At 38.0% G+C, this 24,809-nt stretch overlaps 1 long non-coding RNA gene across 1 annotated transcript; it reads right to left on the bottom strand.

The window, feature by feature from the left end:
- Nucleotides 1–10,555: 10,555 nt before the first annotated feature.
- LOC128146205 (uncharacterized) lies at nucleotides 10,556–24,681 on the bottom strand. Its single transcript, XR_008236709.1, has 2 exons — nucleotides 24,446–24,681; nucleotides 10,556–13,326 (listed from the first exon to the last, which is right to left on the bottom strand). It is a non-coding gene; the product is annotated as an uncharacterized LOC128146205 (long non-coding RNA).
- Nucleotides 24,682–24,809: the final 128 nt, after the last annotated feature.

Below are 24,809 nucleotides of genomic sequence, written 5' to 3' on the forward strand. Positions count from 1 at the left end.
TTTTACTTTGTAATTGAAATTCTGAATATTCCAAATTATGTTTAATGACTCTATTAATCACCGCTTCTCCAATTCCTCTTCACTGAACTCTGATCTTCAGACTTTCTTTTAGACATACATGTATGAAAGAATCCTGCAATCCTTATTCATAAGTATCTTATTCCAAGTCTCTGAATTTGTTGTATCTTCTTTTGTAAGAAACAGCTGCTGGCCCAGATCATTAGGTTATATCTGTATTATAGAATATCTGCCAATAAAGTTGTAATAGCAAGTCCCCCTAATGTGTATATATTTACCAATGTAATTATTTGTTTATGCTGGCATTTTATTTATATGTGTATTTATATACACATACATATATACATATATATGTGTAAAAACCATAACTGGTTTTGCTGTTTTGGTAAGCAATAGAACCTATAAAAACAAAAGCACTGTACAACTAGTGTAACTGCATATCTCTCGGACTTTTATCAAAACAAGAAAGTCACCAAAAATCCACCCTGAGTGACGGAGCAAGAATATCTAATGTGGACCTGATGTGAATGTACGTCTCCCCCTCTCACAGGCTTGGTACGGTGCTTATTGCCAGTATCTAAGCAGTAGTCTGCTTGTTCCAGAGCATGCTGCATCGAGATGGGCACCACAATTAATTTACTATTCCCTACTGTACCTTTTCTTTAACAATCTTGTCAAAGCTCATTTAGCTTCAAGTATGGCAGCCCTGGTATCCAGCTTCTCATCTTTTCTACATCATGACATCTAGAGGACAGTCGTGAGAGTTTGCTTTATCCATCTGTGGTGGTGCATTTCTTTCCCCCTCTCCAGGCTGATTTATGAACTCAGGAAGGCTCACTAGGCCTTAGCATAAGTGTAATGAGTCGGGCAGTTAAGCAACCCTTGACTGTGCCAGGAACTCTTACACAGCTAAGACAGTGAGTTATGCTGTGCGTCTCAAGGACTCCTGCTGCCCGGCAGAGGCGAGGGGGCAGGAGTAGAGATAGCCAGTTCTCATAACAACCTACAGCCAGTTCTCTCTTATAACAACCTTGAGACATTACAATCCTCCCCTGACACTCTTGGAGCATCCCGTACCTATGTTTTAAGTTATTCTCAGACGGTCTTGGAATTTTCCAGCGCAGCTGGGATTCTAGCAATTTGTTGATGACGAAAGTCAATCATCTCCCAAACCTATAAACAGCGGTACTAAGTGAGGCCCTTTGAGCTCTCCTGGACCGCAGCAGGCTGTGACCAGCATCTCCCTCTCAGTGGGACGCCTCTTTGCACAAATCACAAGAAATTAATTCTTTGTAACATTCCCTTTTACCCTATTACATTTTCAGTCCCTTATACGTAAGTTTAGTTTGATTCTAACTTAATTTTCCTGTGTGCATTTCATCCATGTACTAATAGAGTGAACCTTGCCATCGAATTCTGTGAAGTCGTGCTTTTATACAAATGTCTATTAAATCATTTTTCTATTGCTAATACAATTGGAGGTGATTCTTTAAGCGATCCCCCCCCCCCCCCCTTTAAATCCCCCCCACAACACCATCATGCTATGGTTTTACTGCAGGGCTTGTTTACCTGAGGGATACTTAGAGCAATCTTTGGTATATCTTTCAGCATCATTTTGCCATGTTTGTGGCTTGCACTTCCAAAATATTTTTTTTTCTGTTTCTAAGGAACAGACAAAGCAATTTTTGTCAGCTGGCCTTTTTTCTTTTTTTCAGTATAGATGACTTTAAAAAGGAACTTAACACAAATAAAATCAGGTTTCCCTCTCCACCCTTCTTATTAATAATCAAATCTTAATTGCTTATGTGTGTGGAGGGTACTGAAGGAAGGGAAGAGACACCTGCCCTTTATCACAGTTCAAGCATACAGTCATGCAATCGAAAATATTGTGATAGCATCACTACCTTCCTGTCAGGACAGGGGAGAGAGGTTCTTGGCTGAATGTATGTATAATTTGCATTCTGCCTGAGGTATAATAGATCTTGCCAAGTGAGCAGATCACAGAAAGTGTCTCTGGTCTTAGTGAGGCAGGTATGCCATCTGCTGTGGAAGATACGGAATAAAATCAAATACCATTTGAGAGAATAAAAATAGTGTGTGGAAAAAAACGCTTCTAAAATATTACCTCTCCTGGAGTTTTGGTTTTTCATGAAAGAAATGACCACAACTCAGGCTTCTAGCCCAAAACTCAGTTTGAAAAAACAAACACGGTACACAGATGGGCAGATTTTTCTAGGTTTCTTTTGCCCATTTCTAGGCTAAATCAAAAGAAGCCAAAAGGAGCCAACAGCAATTTGTCATGTGCGGGGGGCAGGGAAGTTTCAGGAGGAATAAAGCGTATCTGCTCACAGACAGAGAGTAGTCCCTGCATCTCTTTCCTCCCTTGTACAGTACCTTCTTTCAGTAGACTAGATTAAGTAGAAGTAGGCCAGGGTTTCCTCTCTGATTTTGGCCTCACACAGCAAATTTTTCAAGGCTCTGTTTTAAGTTCTTGCAGACTCAAAACCAGCAAGACAGCAATCTCCTACCCAACTTTGCAGCAGTAGGTGTAGGTAACCTCTCCACTGATCATACAAGCAAGACCTGGCTAGTAAAGGAGAAAATCAGGATTTGTGACACCCCCAATCACTGCCAGACTATGGAAAAGGGAAAGTGTATGGCCAGCTCCAAAGGGAACTGTGAAGGTTACAATTCTTTTGCCAGATACAACAGTATGGAAATCTCGGCAGCACTTTGTTAGCCTAGTAAATTCCAAAATACAAATGATTTAATGTAAGAAATACTTTCTCTGCTATTAATAGGGCTTCCTATCCTTTGCCACTCTAAAGTTTAAAAGCTTTTAAGCCCTAGGTGGCACTATACAATAAAGTGAGGCATGTTGAAGTACTATTTTCCCCCTACAGATGGAGTTCTTATTTAAAATGTAAACTAGCATAAATTGGAGTATGTTGAATGCAGCTATTAGTCTCAGCTTGGTAATCCTCTTTTTCTGGGTCTGTCTCTCAAAGTGAATAAAATATACTGCTGTGAATCTCATTTAAATACAGTATTTTTGCTTTCAAAGTGCTATGGAATATATTTTCCTGGAAAATTATGGTACATCACAATCTATGACAGTTTTTGTTCTGTCTGTGAGCAGTGAATAAACCAGCATAGGCTGTGTTTACTTTAGCAATTCACTTGGAGCAGCAGGAGTAGATTGACAGCTGTAAACAGCTGGTGCTGAGGTTCCTCACATCTCCAGTATATTCTCACACAGATGTTTTGCATCGGGTGGGAACTGGCCCAGCACCACACATCTCCATGACGCATTTTGAAACTCCCTGAAGTAAAGCTATCTCACAAAACTTCCTCAACCAGGGGACTTCTAGGAAGCAGCAAGTTCCCCTTCACCTGTCTCATGCAGATGTTTCACACCAGCCTCCACTGCCTACATAAAAACTTCACAGGCGGAAGGAAGCCCTCTAATTTTTCTCACTCCTGCAGTTTCTGATTGACACTGTTTTACTTGTTTTGGATCCTGCTCTTCACATGCATTGCTTGGTGCTGCAGGGGAGTAACACTAGCCTTCACCCTGCAACCACAGTAGCAGTGCCAGGAAAATACCTTAAGGAAGACGTTCTTACACCTTGCTTTCACAGACAAAAATAGGCAGAATATCTTTCTGACAGTGCTTACCACTGTGACAGCTTTGCTCACAGTCAAATAGAGATGCTGAGCCTGGGAAACAAGCTTAGGCAGACAGGAGCTCATCAGCATTGGGATGTGGAAAGAGAGCAAGCGGGTGCAAAACTTCTGAGAGCAGGGGGGTACCACTGAGAAACATAGAGAACAATGGAGGATAAGGTATTTTGAGGAATGATGCCACAATATTCTCAATAAATTTCTATGATTCCCCTTTTGAAAAGAGGTGCTCATCTTTTCCTCACATTATAGCACCTGATAAATAACTCCTTCATGGCCTCACATACCTCCCCCTTACCTCCTTCTAGACCTGCTCCGATTTGCTTGATATACAGTATTGTTATGTATTTTCCCTCCATTTGGCTCTCATAATAGCACTGTTACGTTTTTCTGTTAATGGGTTTAAGTCCAGGGATCACCCCAATTGTGCCATGCAAGGCTTTCCTAGGATAAGAAACAAAAAATGGTTTTATATCATCTTTGTAATTTTTCCCTTCTGGTGTCATCCAGAAGAAATTTGCACACCCAATTACAATTACTCTGGAAATCAAGGTGGTTGTGGAAGGAAAACTATACATATATCACCATATATTTTGGGTTGTTTACTTTCCTGTAGAGAAGGCTAGCCTACAGCTTATGGAACTTTGGTTTCCACTTAAACACTCAAATTGACAGAAAAGCCTTTATTTCAACAGAAGTATACTAAGGCCCAGTCCTTAATTTGCGGAGGGGCAAAATTTCCAGTGTTACACAGTTAAGAGCAAAAAGATCAGGTCTCTAAAACATTCTGTGATTACATCAGTGCCTTTTAGCACAAGCAGGAATTGATTTATTCATAACAGTAGGATGTCTGCATGACATATGTGTTTATGTCCAACATGTCAAGCACTACTTTATGCCCTTCTACATTGCAGAGCGCTTTGACCCTTTCTGAGATGCAGAAATAGAAAGCGAATGTACCTGTGTCAAATCAAAGGCTTTGAGTAAACGTTGGTTCTTTCAGCCCAGTCTTAAGAATTCTTCCTGTGCCGGCCTAAGCTGATACATACACTTTGTAGGGAAGTCTAACGCTTGATGTCTTTGGTATTGCAACAGTTAGGAAGCTGGAGTTTATTGAGAAATTATGTCTCCAGGCAGTAATACTCTATAGACCAGAAAAGTAAATTCTTACTAATTACTTGTTTATGGTAGTTATTATTCTCAGCACTTCTCCAGACATTCAGAAAGAGATGGTTTCTCTCTTGAGAAGTATAAAGCAATTCTTTTTTCACTAAAGATACAAGTGAAGTATTTCACTGATAAAACCTATACGAGATGTTGCAAAAGCCAAAGAATGTGTTCAGTAGTTTTTCTACCTTCACACAGTGCAGTAGAATCTTTGTGTATGTTCTCATTATGCTTCCTTTTTTTTAAAGTTATTACAGGCATTTAAGTAAGTTTAAAGTATTTTTTCCTCCAAAACTTCTAGGAACTTAAAAACATAAGATTGAGTGTATTTTATATGTCACACAATTTGCTGAAAGATGCTAAGACTATTGATAGAGTTGGTTTTTTAAGAGATAGGAGGTTTGTTTATCTATTATTTGCCTAAAATAGTAGGCCTCTGTAAAACTTGCATCTAAATGCTTTCATACTGCACATCTGAAGATTGTATGAAGATACCCAATTTTTTTGTTTGTTTGTTGTGAAAACCAACAGGAAATACCCTGTTGGCAGCTACCACTGTTCTCTGTGTGAGACTGTAAGGTTCTGACTCAGGTGGTCTCCAGTTCAAGTTGAAACCTCAGTATTTAATGATACATGATTAATTACAAAGGTATTCTCTTTTTTGAGGCATTAAATTTTAACTTGCTGTATTACATACCAGCAATAAAATATTGTATATGATCCTGGATGAATCCAGGACAAAAATCCCAATCCATAAAATGTTCCCTTTACTTATAAAGATCAATGTAGATTTTATTTTGTTTCAATAGTTCACGTTGGCACTTCAAGTTCCAAATGTATTTGACTGCAATAGTAATCTCTGAAAGCTATTTTAGCTTCTTTCTATCAGTCCTTTCTGCCTAATCTAAATCAGTTGTAAATGCATGTGGCTTCAAAGGAAAGAGAAAAAAGCATAACGAAAATAGTCACATGTTGCAAAATGTTAAAAAGATGGAAAGCTATTTAAAGAACAAAACATGTCTCAGGAGCTGGAGAATCACTGTGGACTGACATATGGTAATCGTATGTCAGCATATGCCTGTGCTGCATCTACAGCATATATCCATTTGCTAAATTCTATTTGTGTCCAAAATTGTAACAATAAGATCAAGTTTCAATGCAGTTAGAAAAAGGTAGAAGCATGATGATATGTTTAATTTTTAGTTTTCTGTAGAAGCAATCTTGCACATTATTCATTCTTTCCTTGCTCCTTTCCCTGACCTCAGAGACCATCCTGACAGTTAAAATAAACTTACCCACCTCACCACCTGTTAAATTCTCAGTGTCAGGGAAGATGGGACCAACACTAAGATTAACTAGAAAACAAGCACTACAGACTTTCTGAAGTTTTTACTTTATTTGGCCTCTATGTGAGAACAAAACTGCATGCAATCTCTTCAAGTTGCAGGGAAAGGGGAAGCAGTTTCAGCTCCCTACTCTGAATCTAATAATTTAATAACCTAACCACTGAATCATTGTGTGTATTTGTTTCTGATTTCTAGACCAGAAATCCCATTCCAAACATGAGAAATCTCCCTTTGGAAAATTTTGCTGAACTGAATATAATTTTGGTTTCAATGAAATAGAAAAATTAGAAAAGTGCTGGGAAATTTCCAACACTAGTCAGCTGCAAACTAGCTGTGAGATATGAGCTAACCCCAATTCTCATGTTGTTTCCCCCAAAAATATTCCTTCCTCCATCCCAAAGTTGAGGATAGCTGTTTGTTCCAGTTTCAGGGCCTGTATTAGAGCTGATAAACTATGTGTTTGACTATTCTGGCAACTAGAAAAGTAGGTTATTATGAGCTGCAAATACGTCGACAATTAACAGTAATAACAGTGCATATTGTGTAATATTTGATGGGTCTAAAATTTCTTCCATTACTCAAGTGTAAATGGAAAGTGAGCATTTTACTTGAGGGTACTGCATGATTGTGAAATAGGTTTGAGTGAGAAGAGAGACAAAGCTGTAGAACTTCTAAGTGTAATACAGTATTGTTCGAGTTACACAGATAAAGTAAATGGAGTATGTATTTCCCTTCTATGCAGAAACATGCAGTGAAGAACTTATATTTCTAGTCAGAAGGTCAGGGAATGGATTCTCCTCTCAAGATAAATCCAAAATAATTTTGCCAAAGGAGCATCACTAGATTGACACTGCTATACTTGAGATGAGAAATTCACCCACATTTTTGAGTCCCAAGCATGAATGAATGCAGCAGACCAGTGAAGCAATCATTTAGTTGTTTGGTTTCATTAAATGGGACATAGGATAACTACATGTGTCAAGAGCTAGAAAAAGGAAAGCTACTTTTAACATACATAGGTCCTGGGATTAGACAATCACCAGGATTTCTGCCCAAGGATTGTTGTACTGAAATGTGTTGAAGGTTATTGTCATAACCAAACATGGAGGTGGTGGTTGAGGAGAGGCTGTGTGATGTTAACTGCGGTTTCTGCTTCACTGCATTACCTTGTAATGACATTAGCACATATTTTACATTCTGTGAGGGGAATGCTTCCCTCCTCCTCCCTGCCACTTAGAAACAGTGAAGAGATGAGATCTGACACTTGAAAATGCTGTAATGCTGACCTTGTCAGGGTATAAGATGGTCTTAGTAGATGCAGAAAATTCAGCTGCCTGGAGTATTTTTGCTTTGTCCAGCTGGTGTCCTACCATCTCCAGTACGATCTAAAATACAAAGGTGCCTCCAGACAGCATTGCTTTGTTATTCACTTGACTTTACTAGCCTTGTCAGAGTTAATTGGATTTGTGACGTGGTCAGATGTTTCTTTCTTGATTCTGTTGTCCCTTGCCTTACAGGACACATATGCCAGGGGAAACTACAGTACATCTAGCAAATACTAAAAATATGAAGACGTACATGGACATGCTATCAAAATTTTTAGGAACTAAATTTTAAGTAGATGTGTGCTTAAAATATATTTTTTTAATTCTAATATATGCCAATATTGTCACTTAGTTCCTAATTTATCAAGATAATTAAGGCACTTACAAATCTTTTTATTTAAATATACCCATAGCTCTCTAGACAGTCTAATATCACACTCATTAGTTTGGTCAGGCATAAATGCCCAACTAAATCTTACTGCAGATGAATGCTGTTTTGGGGAAGAATGCACATAAATCACGGAAATATGAGGTTACACTTGTGGTAAAATTTCTTAGTTTATTAAATATTAGAAAAATCTATACTGTTTATTAAAGCAGTAATTACAGCCATAGTTTTATTATACTTTCCTTTGTGTAATAACATTTATGTTTTGTATACGAGATGACGGTCTCAGGCTATAAAACAGCTCTTGTGCAATTCACTTTCTAAATATTTGCTACTATTACTACTGTAATATTTTGCTGTAAACATTTTTAAATACAATGAAAAACAAGTATCAATAACTGTGATAAACATTAAGTGATTCAAATCAAAAGCCAGAAAAGAAGAGGACTTCATTTACATCTACTGTAAAAAGCACGAGTTTGGGAGCAGATTCACTAGAAAGGATTTATTCTGAAATGCAGTCTATCTAATTACAGAAGTTTTGGTTAGACAAGAGGCCCATACATTGCCTTTGAGAATAGATACACACACACACGCTTATGCCCAGAGTGCACACACACACACCCCCAGAGCATACCACTACGGAAGTCACAGTGGATACAGTCTTTTCTTTGGGCTTGGAACAAGAGTAAATCAACCATGGTTTTGGGTACAAAGAACATATAGAAATAGATGAACATTCATTTGTATGTCAGCATGAGTGTCGTGGTTTAACCCCAGCCAGCAACTAAGCACCATGCAGCCGCTCACTCACTCTCCCCCCACCCAGTGGGATGGGGGAGAAAATCGGGAAAAGAAGCAAAACCCATGGGTTGAGATAAGAACGGTTTAATAGAACAGAAAAGAAGAAACTAATAATGATAATGATAACACTAATAAAGTGACAACAGCAATAATGAAAGGATTGGAATGTAAAAATGATGCGCAGTGCAATTGCTCACCGCCCGCCAACCGACACCCAGCTAGTCCCTGAGCAGCGATTCCCTGCCCCCACTCCCCAGTTCCTATACTAGATGGGACACCACATGGTATGGAATACCCTGTTGGCCAGTTTGGGTCAGGTGCCCTGGCTGTGTCCTGTGCCAACTTCTTGTGCCCCTCCAGCTTCCTTGCTGGCTGGGCATGAGAAGCTGAAAAATCCTTGACTTTAGTCTAAACACTACTTAGCAACAACGGAAAACATCAGTGTTATCAACATTCTTCATATACTGAACTCAAAACATAGCACCGTACCAGCTACTAGGAAGACAGTTAACTCTATCCCAGCTGAAACCAGGACAATGAGCTAAATTTCATAGATTTTATATGATATTAAGAGTGACGAAAGAGGGAGAGAGAAACAGATTGACAAAGCAGTTAAGCATGGGCTTAACTTTAAGTTTATACCTAAATCCTCATGAAGTCAACAGCTATGCAGTTGGAGCTATGTCAGTATGCAGCTGAAGATATGACCATCATAGTCTGTTGTTCTATACAAGCATGTTATTAAGTTTGTAAGCAGTAATGGAGTTAGGCAACGACTTTTAATCTGTAAATGTTGTGAAAAACATGCTAGCAAAATTTTTGTATTGACTGGTGCAAAAGAATAATAAAATCAAAGAGAAACTACTTGTCATCATTTCAACAAGAAACAGTGTGTATGATTTATCTCTATTTCACTCTAATTTCATTATTAGCACAGCTCCAATGCTTTCAATACACATAGAACTGGAGTAGCACAGAGGCTAATCAATTGAGCTTGGTTTCATTTTGGACAGCTCATTGGAAGCATCTGCTAAATGCACAACAAGGCCAACCTTCTCCACCCTTGGGGATACAATATATGTTGTATTAGCTGAGAAACAGGAAAGGAGTATTTATTTTATTTTTTTAGTTATAGTGCTTCCATCCTTCACACTGATTTTGATGAGCCATTGGTCCAGTCAAAGAAGGCAATGTTTGGTTCTTCAGTTCTTGCACTGCTAGATAACACTGTGTAAGCAAAAAGATTATCCACCTAGATTCTGAAACTATTATTCTACTTGACTAGGAACTTCAGGAATGGACTTACCAACTTTAGTGGGTCAAGGTATGAAGTAAAGTTACTAAGTAAACTTGCTGAAAAAGTTACAAAGCTGGAGAAAATCTATCAGAATGTCATCTTTATAGTATCATTGTTTCTGTTTGACAAATTAATGATAAGAAGCATTAATTATCTTATGCTCTAGTGTATTTTGTTAATTAAAAATTCTTCATTAAATTTCCTTGAGGGTAATTAGTAAAAAATTATCATCTCCAGGCAACAGTCTATAAAATATTTGGTGTATGACAGTTGCTTCATTACATTAACATGTCTCTTTTAATATCATTTAACTTCACTAAAATAGAGATTTGTTTACTTATATGGCACATAGTAGCAATCTACAAGCAATGGCTGGAGCAGAAAAAGTTGTTCTTCTCCAACCATGCCTACTACTGTGGAATTGATTTATTTTTGGAGCAGAGGTCTGTTAGGAAAGGTAAGTTTTCTAACAAGCTATTTAAAATGCAGTGAACTATTAAAGAATAATCAGAAAAAGAAAGCAGAATTGCTTTGTATGCTTTTATTTTATTAACCTGTTTGAGTAATGGTTAGCACTTACTTTTATACAAACATGAAGAGTTACAATCTCCAAAGCTTCCCTAGCATTGCTCTGTGCTATTAAATTGTACTGTTCTCAGCACTAAAAAGATAGGAGAAAAACTGTTAAGGTCAACAACAATTTACACATCAACACAAAGCTTATCAGCTTCTACTTATTATTACAGTCCTTCCACAATACATCATTAATACGAAGGGTGTATTAACTACCATGAATATCTGAGTAAAAAATTGCATGTTAGTCCACAAGATATTGCTGAGGTCTGGTTGAATCTAAAATAAGATTGGATATTTGTAGGAGAAACAAGAATGTCTGTTAAGATAAAAAGAAAACCCAAAACCACAACAAAACCTAACCTCTGTCAGAAGCCAAATTTCAGCTTAAAAAGCAACATTCCTCTAGACACGCTGTTGTATTTTGTGTCATTTCTACCTGAACCTTGGAAGCAGGACTGCTACAAAGTAATGTGTTAAATGCACACATCCATCTTTTCAGATACAAGGTCTACCTTAGTGACAGGAATAGGATGTCCACTTACAAAACAATTTCTTAGAAAACTACTAAAAGCTGGCACAAGATAAAACATCACCAGACCTGAAAGTTTCTTATCCTACCTCCCAGCCTGCTGGGAGGCTGTCTGCGCAGCACATCACCCCATGATGATGGAGTCCCTTTGGGTGGTACCTCAGAGGAAGTCCATCTGGCCACCCGCTCTGGAGCCTGCAGCCCTGGAAGTGCTGCCATCCTTGATGCAGAGGCAGCTGCAGCTTTTGGAAGGCTGGGCAACCTCCCAAGTGGATGGGTTGATGAACTGGCAGGGAACCAGCAAGTTTCTGGAAAAAATCTGATAAGCTTGGGTTCCACAAGATTTCTTATTTAAAACATAAGAATGCTTGCTTCTGTTCATACCAAAGTACTGGATAGTTTATATTAGAAAGTGCATTTTGTAAAAGTCCATTTCCTCCCTCCAAAATACACACTGAGTAAAATTTAACCTGACAGTTTTTCATCAAGTTCAGATAAAAACACACATTAAGCAATATATGCCCAATTAGAAAAATTAGCACTGAAGTAAGTAGAATCATATAATCTACCTGGTAAGTCATGTCATCGATTGCCTGCACAGTGCCATACAGTGCATTGTAGAAATTCTGCAACCAGTTCTGAGAGACATTGCTGAAATATCACTAGCAATGTGTCTGCTTAACCATGGCACTTCCTCAGGTAGGCATGGGCAGACATTGACTATAAAAATGGTTTAAAACATTATCACTCTCCCAAGTTTTTGTTGGCTTCCCTTAGCTAGAACTAGTAAAAAGGATAATGTGATCTCCTGATTTAGCTCAGTATGAAATTGCCACAGCACAAACTTTAATCAATCTCCAAAAGTATTTTAGTCATCAAGTAGCACGTATTTATGTTAATGGAGTTACATTGCTTATTGTATCCAAGCTAGAACCTTCAGCTTGGATTGTGCAGAGTTTGCTTATGTATTTAGAAGACCAGAAAAATCTACAGCCCTTCCATTGCCAAACAGTATAATAATTAAGTAATTAAGTAACAACTACTTAGCTCTTGGAGTAGCTAAACTCTAAAGAAGTTTAGCAGCCTTTCTTTGTAAAACATTATTTTGGGACTGAAGGTTGAATCCATGCTGATGAATCCAATTTTCCTTCTGCACTTGTGTCAATGCTTTACACTGACCAGGTGGCTGGCAAGCCATGACCCAAGTACATACTGCTTTACAGCCAGGAGTTCCTTATAAGGAATGCCGACAGCGTTACCCCCTGTGAGTATCTACATCTCACTGCATTTGGTTTTCAATATTCCTCCTTCATCATCTCAGAACAAATGCAGGATTCATGCACCCACCTAAGTATTATTTAGCCTGAGGCCTATCACTTGGGAGCAAAGTAGCTTTATGCCATGTTATGTTCCTTCAGCTCTTAAAACTGCTAGAACCAATTTCAGCTGTTATGTACACTCTAAGTTCTGCTTTTTTGCAGAAACCTAAAGAATCTGTTAGGGAAGGTAGGAATCACTGTAGCAAAGAAGGATCCACATCAGGTATTCTGTCCATTGCCAACAAGAAAATACAAGCATGTATGACACCCTTTTGCAACCTGGAGTTTCTGTTGTACCAGTACAAGACTTTAGAAAGAAAATATCTGGCAAAAGACAATGAAAAGTGAAAAGGTTTGTCTCAAAGTTTCCATTTTATATATTCCACAATTTAACTTCTTTGACCAAGAAAGGTGGGGGCCAACTCTTCTTTCCTGATAGCCAGCAGGAATAACAGAGCATAGAGGTAGTCAGTACACAATTTCTCATGCATTATCTGGAGCACCAAAAGAAACTGTGCATTCCTATAAGGCTTCCACTATAGTGAATCTCATCTGTTTGTCTCCCTTCCTAATATCTAGCAGCATCCAGCATACACACTCATACTGTATTAGAATATAACAATAATTCTGTAAATGTGGAAAATATCCACATTTTCTGAAGTCAATGACTGCAGCTCGCAAAAGCCATACCATACATGAAGGACTGCACTGCAGGAGCTGGTCAGACCACCTTGTGTAAGTCATGGCCTTTTCTACAGAGAAGGATACCTTTATTTCATGCATTGGTATTAAGCTGAATTTCTTCTTGCACTTTATATGTCCTTGGTCACTGGCATTTTTCATGAGACAAAGTAAATGCTGATTCTCTATGGGCTGTAAGGGAAAACAGCTGCCAGTTATAATGGGGGTTTCAAGAGCACTTGGTCAACCTGAATCTTCATAGAAGGCTTAAGTACCTCCAGACTGTATTACATCTGTCAGAGCAGCAGCAAATACAACATAAAATGTAGAGTAGGTCCAATTTTTAGTGTGTCAGTAGAATCAGCCTGCAGTTATTTTTAACTGCCTTGGAAAGCTTAGCAGGCAGATACAGCTAATCCTTTAAAGGATTTGCAGGTATTCATAGCTTAATAAGTAAGCATACTGGATTAAACCAATAGAAGATTGTAGACAGACAAAGACAACCTTTACATGCTAACATTCAAAAAATAAAAAGAACAGTTTCTTTTATATACTTTTTCCTGACAATCACTCTCAATTGTCGGTATGTGCCAGAATCCCATACTCTGATGAAATAAAAATGTTAATTAGAGCCATTAAACTCAACGTGTGATAATTAAATCATCAAATAGCAGTGAATTTCTGTTGTCTTGTTTTCCCATTATCCTACAGATTCTTTGAAAAGCAGAACTACATGGTGAAAATGAATTAAAAATGCATCTACTTATGCAATAAATAAATAATGGAACTAAAGTGGTAAAAATTCATTTTAGGAAAAAGAAGAAAAAGGATGACTGATTTTTATAGGTCAGATTTTGTACTGCTTGTATTCTTTGCTTCATAAAGAAATATTCACACTGAGAAAGTATCAGGATTCACTGACATAGGCTCAACTGAGAGATCTGGGCCCTTCAATATATTCAAAAATGATGTGGAAATGTACACACATAATAATAAGACAAAGAAAAAAAATCAGATGACACAAAACTATTAGGCTGAGGAAATCTAAAGCTGGCTATGAAAAGCTTCAGAGGATGGTTCAATACTGAATGGGTGACAAAATGCCAGAGGCTATTCGATGTCAGTAAGTGTAATGCACATCAAGAGAGGAAGGGAAAATACATATGTACATGGGGTGTTAGTCAGTATCACCAGGAAAGCTGAAAACATCTGGTGCTTAAAGAAGCAAACAGAAACTTAGGAATTATTTAAAAATTAACAGAGAACAAACACAAAAAGTCTGCCCTGTATACTTTCATGCCACAGATATTATGAATACTATATGCAGTCATTCCATTATCAAAAAGGTTATGGTAGAATTAAAAAAATATCTGAAGAAGGATATCGTAGGGGTGTTTAAGTCATTAATTTTATGAAAAAGGTGAGCTGGGAACAGTTATTCACTAGTATTCATAATATAAATATTGGAAGGCATGCACATTTTTTGGTAATAATAAACTAAACTCATTTTCTTTAGATATTGCAAGGCCCAAACTATACATGGATCAAAAAAATCATGACTTCATGAATTCAGCAGTTCTATTCAGTAGGTCAGCAGTAACTATTAAACAAAAGAGTCTCTTAGCCACTGAAGGGTAGAAGAGCATGATGGAAAAATCACAGTAAGCATGACTGCCTCCGTATAGTTTTTCCATAAGTATCTTCTTACTAAGACAGGATACTAGGTTAGGTGGACTTCTCATCTGGCTGAATTCAGCAGTTCTCAAGTCCTCATGACTAGAATGACTGAAATCACGATGTAAAATATTGCATATTTTTACAAGAAATTTGACCAGGACCTGCCTGGTTCTATCACTGTTATTTAAAAAGAATCAGGATTAAACAAAATTGTTTCATTAACCATACAACTGAAGAAGCCTAATTACCTAAATGTTTTTAAGGTTATATACTCTGACTACCAGAGAACCCACTCCTTTCACCCCTCAACTCTGTTAACTGAAATATATATATATATACACAATAGTTGAAATATATGTACAAAGATAAGAGCAGATTATTACTCCACACAGTTATAATTAGGACCCTGCTCTTCCCAGATTATTCAATAGTGGAATTTTTTTGTTGACTCTGCCACTTGAACAGAATTGTGAGACACAGGAGCATAGGACTAGAAGGCAACTCTTACACTTGCAGTTGTAACACTTAATCCCTTTCAGAAACTGACCAAATCCTGTTTTATAACTACTTGATCAGCTGGCAGCCCCAAAGTGCCTCTGCCCTGGCAGAAAATTCTTTTTGATTTTTAGACTCAACATATTCCTAGTCAGTCAATGACTTATGCTCTTCTACTTAAACAGAGCTTTACCTCTCTGGTGGTATATTCAAAGAAAGAAATTGTATCTTCTGTTAATACTCATTTTGCCTAGCTAATCAAGTCAAGCTCTTTTACAGCACATCTATCTTACAACATGGTATGCAATGTGAAGAGGTTCAAACCAAGTGGGACACCATGCCAGTCAGTGCAGCACAGTGCGGACACTCTTTACCCGCATGCCCCTGATTCTAAGAGCTGTATAGAAATGTTAGCACATTCTTTTCAAGCCAATGTGCCGTGTCACCAAGACAGCCAGTCTTCCTGACCATGTATTCGATGCCAAACTAATGTGGTTGTACTGATTCGCTTCCAGAAATAGTTTAGTGGTGGTTAGATCAATTATTTCTATACCATACTTCACTGTGTAGTGTAATTAGGCTTCTAATCTCACACTGTACACTTCTAATCCCATGGATCACCATACTCTTCCTCCTCACTGACTCTGTACTGATTTGCCTTTCTGGAACAGACTCTAATTTCTTCCATACATATCAAAGTCTATAATAATCTTTGACATGCAAACTGAAAAGATTTTCAGAGTTTGCACCGACAGCTTTGCTGGAATGCTTAGCCTTATGAGTCACCACAATGACTCTAAAGTTTAGTGACAACTCTATTATGAGCATGACATCAATTCTTATCATTTTGGAAGAAACATCTCCTTAATATAGTAGTGGCAGATAACTGGTATCATCACCAGGTTCCTAAGAGAAGCCCAACAAGGGAAAAAATGCAGTTAAATCAGTAAGAAATTAAGATTGACAGAACACTTGACAATGGTTCTGCACCTTTTTTTGCTTTTTTAAGAACAGTCTATCTTAATTTCTCACATATTCCAATCTTTCCCCTATACAAGCCGATTTGCTTAGCTAGCCTGGACATCTTTCATTCTTCATGGTTTCCCTGGCTCTGTTCCACACTGCAGATTTGTTACTGCGAGTCAGTCTTACTCGCAGACACTGCACAGAGAATGCAGTTTCAGGAAGTCTACCACTTATCTGACTGAATGCTTCACTGTCATATTAGTTAGCACTTCTTTTGAACTGAGGAAGGGCAGGGGTCTACGAGTGGGAATGAGAGCAATTGCTTGGACAGTGGACTCTATCCTGGCACAAGCATGAAACAAACACTGGCACAAAGATCAACATAAATCATAAAAAAGGATTCGAAGGCAGAAAAGGGCTCCAAAACACAGGGATGTAGGAAGAGCTTTATCACAAAGCAAAGAAAACATGAGAAGCTCCAGGACCCTAATGGCCCAGAGTGACTTGGTGGATGAGAGGGTGAGGGGCATTCATGTTTTATAGATGAATTAGAAATGGTGAGAGGAAAAGGGCTGTGAAAGACACAGTGGATTAGGAGAAAGGACATACTGAAAAACATTTTTAAAAAATCTCAATTTTTAAAATGTGTGGCCTTCTGCACAAATTTAAATTTAGTTATTGAATATAACAACATAACAATAATAGCTGTATATACATATTTTTTCTTATGAAAGCAAGGCAAAATATTACTAAAGTCGAATATGCAGACTATATGTATTTACCACAACATGAAACCACAAAATGTTTATTTTAAAGTAATTGATAATGGTTACAACTTGCAGGCTTTAACATATATTTTGGAAATCTATAAAACATATCTGAAATCAGACTATGTAATTAGAGAGTGAGCTGTATTTGCTTAGTAGAGGAAGCAGGGCAGTGGTACTTCCTCGTTTCCCTTCCGCCATCATGGTAGATGTCCTATTGGCACTGCACCTGGTTTCTGTGTTCCTGACATGTTGAAGCAATGAATAAGTAAGAGGAAACAGCCTGCAGAAAGTCTCTGTGCTTGACTATCCTTTCCACGCTCATTTTGTGTTGCTGCAATAGCTCTGGCTTAAGCAAGGTTTCACTTGATTTAGTTCAAGTCAAGAGAAGAATCAGCCCCGCAATGTACCTCACCACCACTGAATCCCTATACCTATGCAACAAACCCTTAATGTTCCTGACTAGCATTTTGAACGTCTGTCCAAAGGCAAAACAAAGCAATCAGAGATTTCAGATGCAATCTGAATGTAATGTGATATGAACCAGACAAATTCTTGAACTGAAGTGCCACTGTTAATCTTCTTCCAAAACACGGAACATTGCATTAACATCAATACTCATTTCAAAGTCTTCAGAGTACCTAGCTAAAATACTTCTACTCTATTGCTACAGTCAAGGGTGAGCAAGTTTCCTCCATAAACCATCACCTCAAAGACAGATGCCAAATTGGGAGTTTGCAAAGAATTTGGAGAAAAAATTTCAATCAAACCCAGCAACCCCCACTGAGAAACAGAATGCTGGACAACTATCAATAAACACTTTTTTGACAAAAAAATCTGAATTTCTTATAAAATATGCCATGTTGAATAAAACAAGAATCTTTCCTTTTTCTTTGATACTTCTACTTACTCAGGTATTCTTGCAGTGAATCAGTTTCATAGCACAGTACTTCCCTGAAGTAAGATTTGGTCCTTTTTCTTTACACTAGGAAGATTCTTACCAAAGTAATGAGAAATTGTTATTATTAGCCACGAGGTGCAAGATTTATTCCTTTATTGTGAATAAATAAATCTATAAAATATTCTGGGGTTTTTTTAATTATTTTATTTTTATATAAAAGCCTGAATCACATACTTTTAAATGCAGATAAAATTAACATTATTTTAAAAGACCAGTTAATCCTCAGCTACATCCATAGACCTGCTCCCACTATATAGGGATTAAGAATTAAACAGAGGCCTTTCACTTGAGCGTAGCTTCACTGAGTGAAGGGCAGGGACAAGAACCTGGGAGGGTGCTGTGAAAGGGACAAGAGCAGAGCATCTGTTCCTGTGTAGATTTTTCTGTCCTCCCACACATTAAACGGAGAGAAGCATATGAAGTGTGTACAGTGTTTATTTTTAGCCAGTCAGGCAAAGGGCCATCACATGGCCCTGTCCCATTACCCCATTTATCTCAAGGACAGCTACAAATGCCTGGTGCTGAGATCTGATTTTCTCCACTCATAACTTGATTCCACCCCCTGTCCCTTACTTTTTAGATGTTGTCTTATATGTTAAAAATGTGTCTGGACAATACATCTTCTTGGCAGTCTGGATGCAGTTCTGCTAATTGTTTTTGCGCATAACATCTCTTAATACAACATAAGGATAGATTTCTTCAGGACTTAAATAAAAGCCAAAACCCCCCAAAACAACCAGACCTCCTTCCACTCTAAAGAACCTTTATAATTCTGTTTACTGGACATATTATTTCTTTAAGGTTTGCTTTCAAGTGAGAACTCTTACTGCCAGTATCTCCCTTCTTATCCTACCGATAACTTTTTTTAAAAAACCAACTATCCTAAGGCAATTCTTCATATTGCCAATTTTTGTTTATTTTCTATTCGGGCTACATTTTACTATCAATTCACAGAGAGTAGAGTACAGGTTATTCTTACATTCATAACTTGATTATACTAACCAAAGTCATCCATTTATGCAGTTCTGAGGATGAGGATGATTTTAACAGGCAGTTTTATTGAAAAGGACATCATCCTTATCAGAGATATTATTCACAATTCACAGATATAAAAATATGGAAAAGAATATCTTCCTCCAACATATGAAACAACATATCACTTAGTTAAAATAGCAATTTCTAACCCAGTAGTTTAAGGAAGTGTATATATATATATATATTTATTTCTGAACTCTGTAGATCTTCAGTGACTAGACTTTTAAAGGGAAAAATGGAAGGAATGACAGTGGTTTGTGTAAATAAATAACACAAATTCCACAGTTTTTGCTTTTTAACAGATAGCAGACTAAAAATAGAGATGTCTTTTGGCAAGTAACAAAACCTGTAACAAAACTTCTAACAAAACAAGTAATCTCTCCGGTGCAGAGGCAGGATAAAATGGGAGTAGGGCTCAAGATCATTAAGGCACTCAGATGATGAAAACCTAAACCCAATATATTTAATACAATACTCACATAACTAGACTATTTCTTTCCAAGCTAAGCACCCTAGAATGCTTACTTAGGTGGCAGCTAAAAATACTCAGTGTCTTCAAAGGAGGACTCCGAATTTTGAAACAGTAGCCCCTTTTAGGGTTTTTATAAATACTTCTGGAAATATCACCCAAGGACTGGGCCAGAGGGAAACAACCAATTAGAAACCAAGTCCTGTAGATAAGAGATTCTCAGACCATACAACAGAGCAGTTAGGTGACAGTTTGGCAACCCCTGCTTAGAAGAGCACATTTACATAAATTATTGCAAGGTAGCCTGAGTACAGGTTTACACTTTTTTAGCTACTCTGCAGTAATTGTCTCTAAGAACACTCTTATTTTGCAGTAAATGGAAGATATCTTACCTTATTCCTACTGGAGACAGAGCAACTACAAATTTCTTCACAGATACCTTCAGACAACATCCATGAAATAGCCACCACACTACAAACACATATCCTTCCTTTTTTTATGGTAACCTGTCCAAGTAGCCATGCCATCTGACAACCAAAAAGCTAGTATAAAGCAAACCAGCTACTCAAGAAGCAGTCACTCAGCTCCCTGAGGTAAAGAACTGACTAAAGGAGCAGAATTGTAAATAATGCACAAGGAAATGCCTGCTGCTGACTGTCTCTACAGTCATCGGAGAAATTATTCATTTGTGTACATTTTTGCTGAATAACCAGTATTGCATTAAAAAAAAAGTAACTAAGACATATCTCTCTCTGAAGAAATGATGCTGCTCAGGCCAAAGGAACAATCATACTTATATCGTGTAGCCCTGAAAGAGCTGAATGTGCCTTGAGAGGGAATATACCTGGTCTCCCGATGGAAAGTCAGGGCACGCAGCTCTTGGCTGATCAGATCCTGCATAGTTACCTTCTATAAATGCATAGCAAGTGTATATTTTTAATCATCAGCCAGACGTGTAAAACATATTTTAAATCCCATTGATTCCAAGCAAATTTAAGGGTGTACTTAAAGATATGTTTAAGGTGCTCTGCTGCATCTGCTGCAGAATGGTAACAAATTTAGATTAAAGAAATAAAACATTGTCTCTGTGAAATGAAAAAGTCTTTGTCTCCTTTGCAGCAGGCCATAGTACTCTGCTTCATAAAATTAGCTAGCCCTGCACATTCTTGAAAATTTACAGTGCAGTATGTAGAAAATAAATTTAGAAGTAAGCACTACATTGCTGGATGGCCTGCAGAGCTTATATTACCAGCCAGCAAAAAACATCATTGGATGGATAACAAGACTTATACTTGGTCAAGCGAAAACCAGAAATGTGATACACAAAACTAGTCATAGTCTAATATTTCTTATGGATTCATCCCATTAAGTCTCCTGAGATGTGTTTGTTATTCCTAAGTATTATCCATATAGTTTATGTTAACAAATTTCAGCATACAGATTGAAATATTAATTCTGTGTTGATGTTATCCATTTGCAATTTGTGCTATTGTCAACTATTCAGCTAAGTCATACAGTATTTTTTCATTTCCTGACAGAATAACTTAAGCATTGTAAACAAGACAATAATCAATAATTCACTTTCAGGATTAAGTTTCACATGACTACCTGTTAATACTACAAAAAAGGCACTTTCAAAAATCATTACCACCTTCATGAATGCTTTCTGAATATTAAATGCACACAAATTCAGATCAACAAATAATGGCAAATCACATGTGTCTTTCTCTTTTTAAGGTTTAGGTTTGTACTTTTTAATAAACTACAGCCAAAGGCAACAAAACATCTTGTTGGAAATTCTATGTATTCTGCTTCTTCATTGCTGCCTTTTCAAAGAGATGCTTTCTGCCCAGTGAACTACTAGTATGTATTGAGCACTGTGACCTTTATGATTTTGGTTTCAACAACAAGGTCAACATTGCTAAGAAGCCAGTTTTGCCTGAAAGGCAAAATCTCTCTAACAACCCAAAATGGATCTTTTAAATGTAATTGAACTATAACAATTCATTTTCATAGGCTTATGAAAAAAATGCCTTCTAAATTTGCAACCAATTTTATAGTATTTGGTCACTGACAATACATGGTTTTTCAAGTTAAAACTGTTGCTAACAATCAACAGCTGAAACAAAGTTACTTCTCATCGCAGCTGATGGACCTGATTCTTCATTATCTTTGTATATCTTGTACAGTCACACCTACTTCTGCAAGTGTAACAGTGACTGGGTATAAGATACTGTCAGATCAGAATGGTTTAAATCTTACAATTTGATAGTCGGGGAAAACCTTATATTCACAACTTATGTGCCTGGATAAATAGCTACAGGTTCGGTGAGGTAGGAGAAAATGAGGCTTTTATGTTTGCCGTGCATCATTAACATTAGTTCCTCTTCACAGTTATCTTTTGGAAAATGCTGGATGGAATGGTTGTTCCCACACATTCACAAGATCATTTTGCCAGACAGAAACTTATTTTACAGTGGAGGAAAGGAAATAATATCTTATTGATTCCCCCCCTCCCCGCTTTCCTACGGTTGCTCCATCTTCATTACAGGCTTTTCCTAAATTTCCGCTTGCTATCATGCTGCACAGCTAACTTTATGAATAATTCAATTGAGAAACTGTATCAGCATACTGCATAGTTGATGAAGACTTGATTCTCTCAACATTTTTGTTTCCATCTTGATTTTTTTTTTTTAACCTGATCTGAGAGTATGATGACCAAGCATTTCCATTTTCACCTTCTCTGCAGCTCCCGAGAGAGAAATAAAATGGACAGGAGGCAGAATAGGAGGGAGGCATTGCTTCTGGTAAAGGTAGCAAATATACCACACAACCATCATTAGAACTGTCAGGTCTGAAAATCTGGTAAGTGAATCCTCAGAGAATTTTGATTGTACACATCTCTTTCAAAGGCACACAGCAAAATCCTCCATTACAAGAGGATGAGACAGTGAAAGCCACCTTAAAAAGGCTCCAGAGTGAATGGATGTCAGGGGAAAAAGGAGGGGAGAAAGAAAAGAGGTGGTCTCTCTTTCACTGCGAATAATCTTTGGTAGATTTACAATCACCAGAATTTTTTTTTTTTTCCAGCTAGCAACATTAGCCTCTATAAAAGCAGAAGAGCAGGAAAATTGCACCGTCTTTTCTCAACACCAATATGTTCCCTACTCAGCACAAAGCAATATGCTCTTACCATAATTCTTCCATGTAGCCTTTTATTTTCTACTACTTTCTCATATTTAAATATTACTCCCTGTCATACACATTCTGGTTTCAAAAAAGTCCTAGGGGAATATCATTTACATACCTCAATTTAATATAGTTCACATGCAAACAATACAATATGGAACATCATTTAAAATAATATGATATAGAGCATCATTTAAAATAATGAGCAACATGAAGTAGCTTAAAACTCTCATTATTTTCAGTGCCTTTGCGAGTGAGGTGTTATAAGCTAATTAATTGAATTTTAGAGATTTTCCACATTTTAGTAAAGCTTTGTAAAAATCTCAAGACCACACACCCAGATAAATAGCAATCTATTTGTCAAATTGTGTTAAAACCAACATTATCCCTTTTGATTGAAGCAGGTAGCTGAAGTTTGGACTCTTGGAAATTGTTTCAGTTAGGAAACGTATTATAGAATCTGTTGGGGTTTTTTGTTCGTTTTTTTCCTTTCTCTTAGAACTGCAACTTAACTTGCAGCTGAGCCGACCTAACTGTTAACTGTCACTGAAAGGGCATGCCCATCCCACTGCTTTCCAAATTCAAACTCTTTCTTCCTTCTGCTCTTCCCTCTCTCCTCACTCTCTGGTCAGTTCTGTTCCCCACCCTTTGCTCTGGCTCTGCCACTCATCAAACCTTTTCCACAAGCTGATTCAACTCACTAAATTGGAAGAGTTCTTCCACCATTCTCGTAATCAATTTTCTGCTATTTTAGTGATTTAAATCAGTTGACCCAACAGTGATGAAAACCAGAGATAACAGAGATATGAAAGGAATTCATAGCAGACCACAAAGAGGCCTTGTGGGGTCATGTAGCAAGTGTTTTTTCTTGGTGGCTTTTCAGCCATTAGCATTTCTCTATTTAGCAGTCACTCTTTACTGGATGACACGTCTCCACCAAAACTTTGCCAGTTTTCTGCATCTGCATTCTGTCCACAACAAACTACTTCTGACCAATAACTGTGCACCTGTTATGACAAGTACATGTAATTCAGTATATGGCTGCCATCATTTCACCTATTTTATACCTAAAGGACCTTACTGAAATTTACTTTCATGAATGGTGACCTACAAGTTCCAACACCTGATCTCTACCAAAACAATACATGAAAGGAATGTCCATAGTTTGGGTTGCAAAGCAACAGAAAGCCACTGAGAGAAACACATGGATTAAAAAAAAAAAAAAGGGATAATTTTCTCCCTGTTTTAAAATACTACTTAAAAAGCAGTCCTTTCTCAGAAAAATAAAAATTAAACACAGCAGCAAGAAAAAACTTAAGGTCAAACTGTTGGCATACATAAGTTGCTAATACTGCCACTACTCTTCTGTATATCCAGAGGCTCCGGGAACATGCATCCTTGGTTGGAAAGAGAGGTACACAGGGAAACATCCCCTGTGTTAGGTTTTCCCTGAAGCGAAGGGACAAAATTCACCTGTCAAAATTTACAGAATTTAAAGCCCTTCATGTGTTACCCTAGCAAACATGTTACATCTGTAAATTGAGGTTAAAGAGTTGACATGATTGCTTGCTTGCTTCTTCTGGGACTTTTAGCAAGAGTCGAGTTGTGAAAACGATGGTGATTTGACCCATCTTTTACCAACTCTAAGGCAATACTCGTGAGAGAAGAACAAGCAACAGGTAGGCCTCTTGGAGAAGGTAAGACCACCCTGTCCTCCCCAAAAGGCATACCTTATCCCCTAGCTGCACTTACTTTTCTCGGATGCAAGGTGCTTCCTTCAGGGCTGGGGCTGCCTAGGGAGCAAACGGCACTCTGCACACAGCAGCAGCAGCAGCAGCTCCCGGCCCCACAGCAACACCTCACAGCAGTAACCGGCCCAAAGGCAGACGACGGCCGCGTCACCTCACTTCACCAGAGCGGCCTTGCCTGCGGGGCTGCGACCCGCACTGGAGACAGTCCCAACGAAGGCGCTCCCCCCCCCACTCACGGCCTCCCTCTCCCCTCCCGGGGCGGGTGACCTGAGAGGACGGCGGGAGCCCCGGCACCCCCAGGCCCTCGCTGTGGGGAGGGGGAGGCAGGCGCGACGCCCTCAGGAGGAGCGGCTGAGGGGGAAACG

This window comes from Harpia harpyja, chromosome 1 (genome assembly GCF_026419915.1).
Source record: "Harpia harpyja isolate bHarHar1 chromosome 1, bHarHar1 primary haplotype, whole genome shotgun sequence".
NCBI lineage: Eukaryota > Metazoa > Chordata > Aves > Accipitriformes > Accipitridae > Harpia > Harpia harpyja.